Source organism: Xenopus tropicalis, chromosome 5, assembly GCF_000004195.4.
Source record: "Xenopus tropicalis strain Nigerian chromosome 5, UCB_Xtro_10.0, whole genome shotgun sequence".
Classification (NCBI taxonomy): Eukaryota; Metazoa; Chordata; class Amphibia; order Anura; family Pipidae; genus Xenopus; species Xenopus tropicalis.
The window spans coordinates 89,023,111-89,031,292 of NC_030681.2; positions in this window are offsets into that span (position 1 = coordinate 89,023,111).

Below are 8,182 nucleotides of genomic sequence, written 5' to 3' on the forward strand. Positions count from 1 at the left end.
TGTACCCTAACTTTTATGTCTTTAAGATGCTCAAGTTAAGTATTGCTGATGGGCCCAGGCCACAGGTAGAAAGCACAAGGCTGTCTTGAACCCAAGACCAAGTACTTTTTAAATGTAAATATATAAATAGATATCTATATATCAGTCTCTGCCAGCATTATCCATAACACTTAAATCCTTAAAGGCAGCTACATAAATGAACTATTTCTGGGAATGCAAGACAAGATAGGGTACAACAATTTGATTAAGTGGGCCTGAATGTATTTGCCATATTGCCAAAGGAAAGGTAAAGTGTATTTCATCCCTGTTAGCGCATGGACAGTAGAGTAAACTCGGCAGGTCTACTCTACTGCGAAGGCACAGATTGGCAAGTGCCAAAGGATACAAGAAAGTAGATATTGAGATACCGGCACAGCCCTTAGGTAGCTTTTCCATTGGCTCAAAGAAATGTTTAGCAATCTGTTTCACTGGGGGTGCCTAAGGTTTTGACACCCCTCATTGAAACAGACTTAACGTTGACCTCTATGATCTGTAAGTTGGCACTTTTTTAACAACTGTTAAGTTTATAACCTCCATATCAATTTTGTAACCTTAAATTTTAATTTTGCGTAATTTAAAAATACTCAAAGAAACATTAATGTATAACCAATATGGATATGGCTAAAAGAGGTATAATGGCTTTTAAACTGTTTTAAACCATTTGAGCAGTTCTTACAATAAGTATTTCTCAGGCATAGGAGTGCCTTTGGTAGCTGCAGTAATTTTTGGGGGGTGCTGGTCAATATATTAAAGAATTAGTATTTTACATAGTGTGTAGTCTAGAATACAAACCCAAGGTCAGGAATTTAGGATCCAAGCAAGTGTACATAGGTCCTTGAATACATAATTGCTGGCAGCTGGTCTCAATGAAGTTACAGGAGAGTGTCAATGGCGAAGATGGGTTCTAATCTACAGGACAAGGTTAAGCCTCCAACGATTGTTTTAGTTCTTACACAGGAAGATAAATAGGGATCACAAGCCATTAATGGTTTTCTGCAGAACTATAGAATGAAAAACCTTTCTCAAGTTTATTAAAACACATTTCCAAAAAATTGAGGCAAGAGTCAGAGCAATTAAAGGTAAAGTTTACCACATGCAATGTAATATTGATTTATCCTAGAGCAGGCAGCCTACTGACCCAAATGATAGGGTCGCTGATTGAAATCTGATTGGTCAGGGGCTTGAAAATAATGGAAAAACCCTTTTACTGGAGGACTGCATCAAACAATGGACCTTGCATGGGCTTCCAAAGTGGTCCATTGGTTTTTTCAGGGGGGATAAAAGGTACCCAAGTTAAAAAAGCTTATAGAGGGAAATTTTTTTTAAACGAAGTAGGGGTCTCTTTCTTGCTACAATGGAGTGGACTAAGTATGTTGCAACCATATGGGAGTGCATGTAACTTTACTTAATAGAATTTTGCTTACAACTGACTCAGGAAATGACCCCTAGTGAGTATTCATTTCTAAAAACTATTTGGGATCATTTACTAACACTTAAACACATTCTTTTACTTGCAGCTGCATAAAAAAGCTTTTGTCCACCATTGCCATCAGCAGCTGTCAATATGACACATGTTCCATTAGGTTAATGGGCCACTATGGGGCAGAATTATTATTAGTTGACTATCAAGTGACATCAATGTAAGAAACTGCAGAGAAGAGATCTTTATCCTGTTGTATTTTCTTTTTTAAATCCACAATCAGGTTTTTTTTAAAAAATACCAGGTTTTAGACGAAAGGTTTTTTTGTTTTTTGAAAAACCCAATTTGGGGAAATATGAGTAAGATTAAGATATTTTCTTTATTTATATGAATAAACCTAAAGGCCTACTAATAAATCTGCCCCCATGTTATTTTCTCAACAGGTGGAGTAAAGGTGGACCTGATCACACCCATCCTGTGTAGGTAGTGACAGGAATAAATGCCCTTCTCCTTTATTTATACACACAGAGCGATTTCAGGCTGAAAATGTTTGCATTTTCTGACTGTGCAGTGACAGCTGGATCGCATTCATTACTCTCGCTACACTAAAAGGACGTGTGCAGGTGGATCATATAGTGTGCCATAGCCATAACAGAATTTTGAAACAACTTCACAGTTGTAATTATATGAAAACTGGATATATTTAGAGACAGGAAACTGTCAAGTACTAATTACTAATGCATTAAATTGAACAGAAATATTTAAACAATGGAAACTTTGTGATGAGTAATAAAAAAAACAGAAATTATGGTATGCAGTTAAATAAAAAAGTAATGTTTTACTTATACTAATAAGTGAGTGTACTTAAGACCAGGAACATTTACACTATATAGCCAAAAGTATTTAGACACCTGCCGGTCCAACATCTCATTCCTAAACATTGGGTATCAATTTAAAGTTGATTATCCCCTTAATGCTAAAACAGCCTCTATTCTTCTCAAGAGACTTTCCACTGGATTATGTAACATTGACAATGGGATTTGCTTTCTTTGAACCCTCCCTTTCCAATTCATCCTGAAAGTGTTCAGTTGGGTTGCGGTTAGGACTTTGTTCAGGCCAGTCAGTTTCTTCCAATTCCACTCATTTTCTACAGACCTTGCATTGTTCATAGGGACAATATTGTGATAAAACCTGAAAGACCCTTCTCCAAACTGTTGTCACAAAGTAATCACTTTTTAAGAATGTTACTTTAGCCATAAGCTGTGCTTTCAATAGAACCAGGGATCTTAGCCCAAACTATTGAAACAGACCCAGACCTTTATTATTACTCAACCAAACTTTACCACTGCTGTTATTCATTGTCAGATAGTGTACTCCTGGCATCTGCAAATCAGACTACCAGATGTCATTATCCCAGTCTTTGGCCACATGATGGAAAACATAGAGTTAGTACCATGCATTCACCATCAAAAACTCCCAGATCATCCACTTAAATACCAAAACAATAACAAAAAACAAGCTAGGAAGAAAATAGCAGAAAAAAAGTTTCAAATTGAATTCGAATTCACTTCGGTAAAGTAGAACTTTGTAAGCCACTACACCCAAATTGTGTGGAACAGAAACTAATGATGGAACTATTCCAACAAATATTAAAAAGATGCAGAGTTCTGTGCACAAAAAGAAATATGCTTCATCACCTAGCTCCCCAGGTTTTTCTCACAAGGTGAAGCCCAAAGCAGGAAAGATTGATGCTCAAGTGAGCCTTGTGTTGCATCAATTAGCTTCCCATTGCCCTGCTTCCCAAAATGATGGAAGGAACATGGATGGTCTTTGGTGACTATAACAGACATCATTTGCAGATGTGATCTAAATTAACAAAAAATCCTAGCTTGCTAACTCAGAACCCAGCCTGGCTGAAAAACATTTTCAAATTGAACTTGACAGCATGGCTATTAAAGAATGAACTGCAAAAAATGAAAGGCGTTTTCTTAACCAGTCATCAAGGTATAAATGGTAGCTCTTTGGCTATCCACTTCTACATAGTTTGGAAGCTCTTCATTTAGGGGAGTCAATGGAGTCAGCTAACATTGTACAAATGTAGTAAATGTATTTTCTTCAGCCATGCTGATGGACCTGATATCTTGAATGTTTCCTCCTTAACTTGCTGCCAGTCCAGAAGTTTGCGCACATTTTATTGAAAACTCCAGTAGTGGTTTAAAAGTCAACTTGTCTGCATTAGGCTAAAAACCAGTGAAGACAGGTTGACTAGGCAAACCGGGCAATTCAATCTAAGGTTCTGAAAGATTAAAACAAATGCAGTCTTTAGGGTTTTTTAGTGTCTCTATCCAGGAAACTGTCAAGTACTAATTACTATGTCTCTATCCAGAATAATGCTGCAAACAACCAATCCATAACAGGAGCTGCTTTTACGAACTTGGCAGTAGTTACTCTTAAAGCATGCTGGGATATATGGATTCCCTGTGAATTCATAGTTGGTCTGAGATATAGGAAGCAATGGTTACAATATACAGTATATTCATGCTGCAGATAAATTGGCAGAATGCTTCTGCTTTGAAACAGGGCTGCCACTTTTTCATTTGCCATTGTTGAAATTAGTGATTCACCGAATTGGTTCAGGATTTGGCCAAGATTCAGCTTTTTTCAGCAGGATTCAGATTTGGGACAAATTCATGCATCTGGCTTAATCCGAATCCTTAAAATCATGTGACGTTTTGTCACATAAACAAAGAAGTTGAAATTTTTCACTGCACATTTTGCACGCGGTTCTCTTTAAACCTTTCTTATCCTAATTCGCATATGCAAATTAGAATTTGGTTTGATATTTGGCGAATCTTTCACAATAGTTTCAGGGTTCACCTGTATCCTAAAATGGTGGATAAAAGTTCTTTAAGTACACTGTGTATAAATGCATTCTTAATCTAATTATAATGCTCTCCTTAGCATTACAGCTAACAGAGCATGTTCTAACTGTGCAGTTGTCCATTTTTACTAAATAGAAGAAAAATGGAAGGCTCTGCACATATACAATACATATAGTACAAGGATGGTGGGGTCAAAAGCTTGAGATCAGGGTCGGACTGGGGGGTAAAGGGCCCACCGGGGCTCCTGCCCCAGGGGCCCTGCAGGTTTCCCCTGACCCCCCCCCCACAGTGGCCCCGCTAACCCCCCTCACAGGGCCCCCCACCCAACATACTACCCTGAGCGCATAAATTTAACGCATCAGGGGAGGAGTGGTCGGGCAGGGGGGAGCGATGCAAGAGTCGGGTCTGGGCCACCGGGAAAAATCCCAGTGGGCCCCAGCTCTAGTGGGCCCCGGTGGCCCAGACCCGACTCTTGCATTGCTCCAGTCTGACCCTGCTTGAGATGAATAAAGTGTTATGGGGGAGCAAAGCATGGTAAGAGCTTAGAGGTCACTCAAAGCCCATGGGCAGAATCAACAACAGTCTATGCTAAAAGTGGAACATGGGATACTGTCCCACCAGTTTTTTTACATTGATGCGGCTTCTCAGAATTCCAATGTTTTTAATCTTCATGTAAATGTTAATTAGAGTGCCATTTTATGCACCCTGTATCATGAAATGCTGTGGTCATTGAGGGTCATTTATCAACACTGGGCAAATTTGCCCATGGACAGTAACCCATGGCAACCAGTCAAATAGTTGTATTCATTGTTCTGCCTGCAGCTGTCTGAAAAAGCCAATCACTGATTGGTTCTATGGGCTACTGCCCACAGGAAAATTTGTCCAATGTTGATAAATGTATCTTATAACTACTATGTCATACATTGTTGGTCCCACAATATCATGTAGGTTCGCTATGCCAAATTTTGCTGGGCCCACTTACTGTGTCAAATATTGCTAGGGCCACTGTGACCACTGCCAGTGGGCTGTAATTACGACTGGTGCCAACCAAGGCATTGAAGCTGAATGCACCCCCTATGTTGCAGAAGTGACATCATGTGCAGAATGTACATGACATCACTTCCAGTGCCGTGTTATGTCACTTTTGTAGGAGTGATGCCACATGCCGCAGCCCAAGCCCCGTCTCCGTCTGCAGATTTCCTTAGAAACTCTGCGTCCGAGAATGGGAGGAGTTTTAATTCTTTTAAAATCTGATATATAGGCACCTGAGGAACGCTTCTCAAGGCACAGACCCTCTGGTGTCTATCTATAAATACACCCCTGCTGCCAGGGAGGGTAACATAGCTAATCTTTGTAGGAAGACATGTTGCTGTCCTAGCCTACAGTACATTGCAGACAGGGTAAAGCACATGTGAAATTTTAGCACCTCCTGTAGGCTGCCAGTCCTTAGGGCTACCAAATAGCCAATCATAGCCCTTATTTGGCACCCCAGGAACTTTTTTATGCTTGTGTTGCTCCCCAACTCTTTTTACATTTGAATGTGGCTCATGGGTAAAAAAAGGGACCCCTGCTATATGTTGAAGTCTAAACTAAGTACCCTTTTTTTCAGCTCCTTGTCTGAAGAATAAAATTACATAAGCCTTGGCTTAAGTCACATCTTGCTCCCCACTCCCATCTGACCACTTTGGTTATTGATCAAAACATGCTCACTCAAACTAGCTCAGCTCCAACCAGGTGGAAAATGAACATCATCAAATTTCTCCAGTTGGATTTAATATAATGACTATAAAAAGGGCTTTCCATTTTGTGCTGTAGTCTTTTTTTATGACGTTATGTGTGGGTATAACAGACACAAAAGATTTTCTTATTTGTTTCATCTTAAATAAAACAGAATTTTAAAATAGTGATTCATATTTCATGCACAATGTTGCAATGTTAATAGTTTCCTGTGTTCAAAGCCACAATGGTCATGTCAAGGCACTTTTACCAATCTATCTTTCCTGTTAATGATTCTAACTTCATAGTTAGGCATATGCATGTTTCAGAATGCCTCAATTTAGTGTAAACAATTTTTAAACCAAAGTGACCAGAGATGTGGCAGACAAAAAGCAAGACATATCTTGGCTACAGTAACTGCCGAGAGACTGTTGTGACTGATGAACAATCTCTCTAGAGTGCTGCATAACAAGTTGACACTATTTAAATAAAGGATATTAGTAAGATAACTTTATATTAAGGCATACCAATTTAAACAAAAGAGAAGTGGAAAGCATGATGAATTAATAGCACATGACAAACGTGTTTGTGCTAGACATCTGCTCCAAAATCTGATGAAATGTTAGGATGCATACCAAGAAGATTTGATTGTAAGGAGTGCAAATGTGTTTTTGCCTGCATATGAATCATTATTTGGTTCACACTGAGTATGAAGTACAGTTTTGGACAATGTTTTAAAAGAACAATAGTTTTTGAGAAGTGTAAAAACATTGGTGGTGACTATTTGATTATTTGTTTTGATTCTCTCAATAGATAGAGCCTAGTGTTCTGCCTCTACTGTAATTCATTGAAATGAGTAGGTTATTAGTAGGGTACATCACTATAATACATTTTTAACTCAAAATAACATTTGTTATGAAACATAAGCAAAGCTTGAACGTGGGAACCGTTCATGTGTCAGAAAAGCATTTTCCCCCTGTGTGGTGTTATATGACAGCTGGTCTGCTGCTATTTTCCATCTCTGGATCAACTTAAAGTAGGTTTTGATTTAAACTTAATTAACGTATGCCTGTTTTTCATCCTGGCATTAAAGGTATCTTGTGGGCAGATTTATCTAAATGTGAGATTAGGACTAACCACAGAAAGAATCACCCACTTTCTGTTCGTTCCTATGGGATTTTTAAAAGTGTATTTATCAAATGGTGAACTCTAAGGGCTAAACTCCATGGGAGATATAATCAGATTTTGTAGGTCAGATTTAATATCTTCATGCAACAGCACTTGACAACACACAACAGCACAAAATTTTGTAGGATCCAACAAATTCTGATCTCCATAGGCTATAATGTAAAGTTGGATAAGATAAAGTTGGGTGGTGTGTTTTGTTCCTACATCTGCATCCGATGTCAATGTATCTCAATGAGAAAAAAAAGTCAGATGCAAGATTTAGCATGTTTCCTTCCGATAGGCGTGACATGTCGGATGGCATATCAGATTTTTGTACCAGTCCCATTATATTTTAACCCATGCAACTACACCTAACTGATATGTTTTGTCTGTCTGATAACATCCTACAAAATCTCCTGTGGAGTTTAGCCACAACTTTCACTCACTGTTGCTTCTAAAAACCCCACAGAAATGAATAGAACGTGGGTGAATCTTTCTATGGTGAGCTCTAATTTCACATTTTGATAACTATCTCTTAGTGATTCACTGAAGACTACTAAATACCATTAATGTCACGTAGGACAGTGGATACCATTCCTGTCAGCTTAGAGGCATATTGATCAAAATGTGAGATTAGAGCTCACCACAGAAAAATTCTGATACTTTCTATTCATTCCTATGGGATTTTTAGAAGTGTGTTTATCAAATGGTGAGCTCTAACTTTTACCCATTGATAAACATGCCTCTAAAATGAATAGAAAGTTGGTGAATTTTTCTGTGGTGAGCTCTAATTTCTCATTTTGATATATCTGCCCCATAGTGTTTTCTGTGATGGCAAAGAAATTGCCGATATGGCTCTCTATTGAACCATGTGACAGGAATGGTATCCCTCTTTCATGGCATAAATAGGGAATTTGCTGGGCAGCAGTATTTAATCTGACAACATATTCCATTTGCT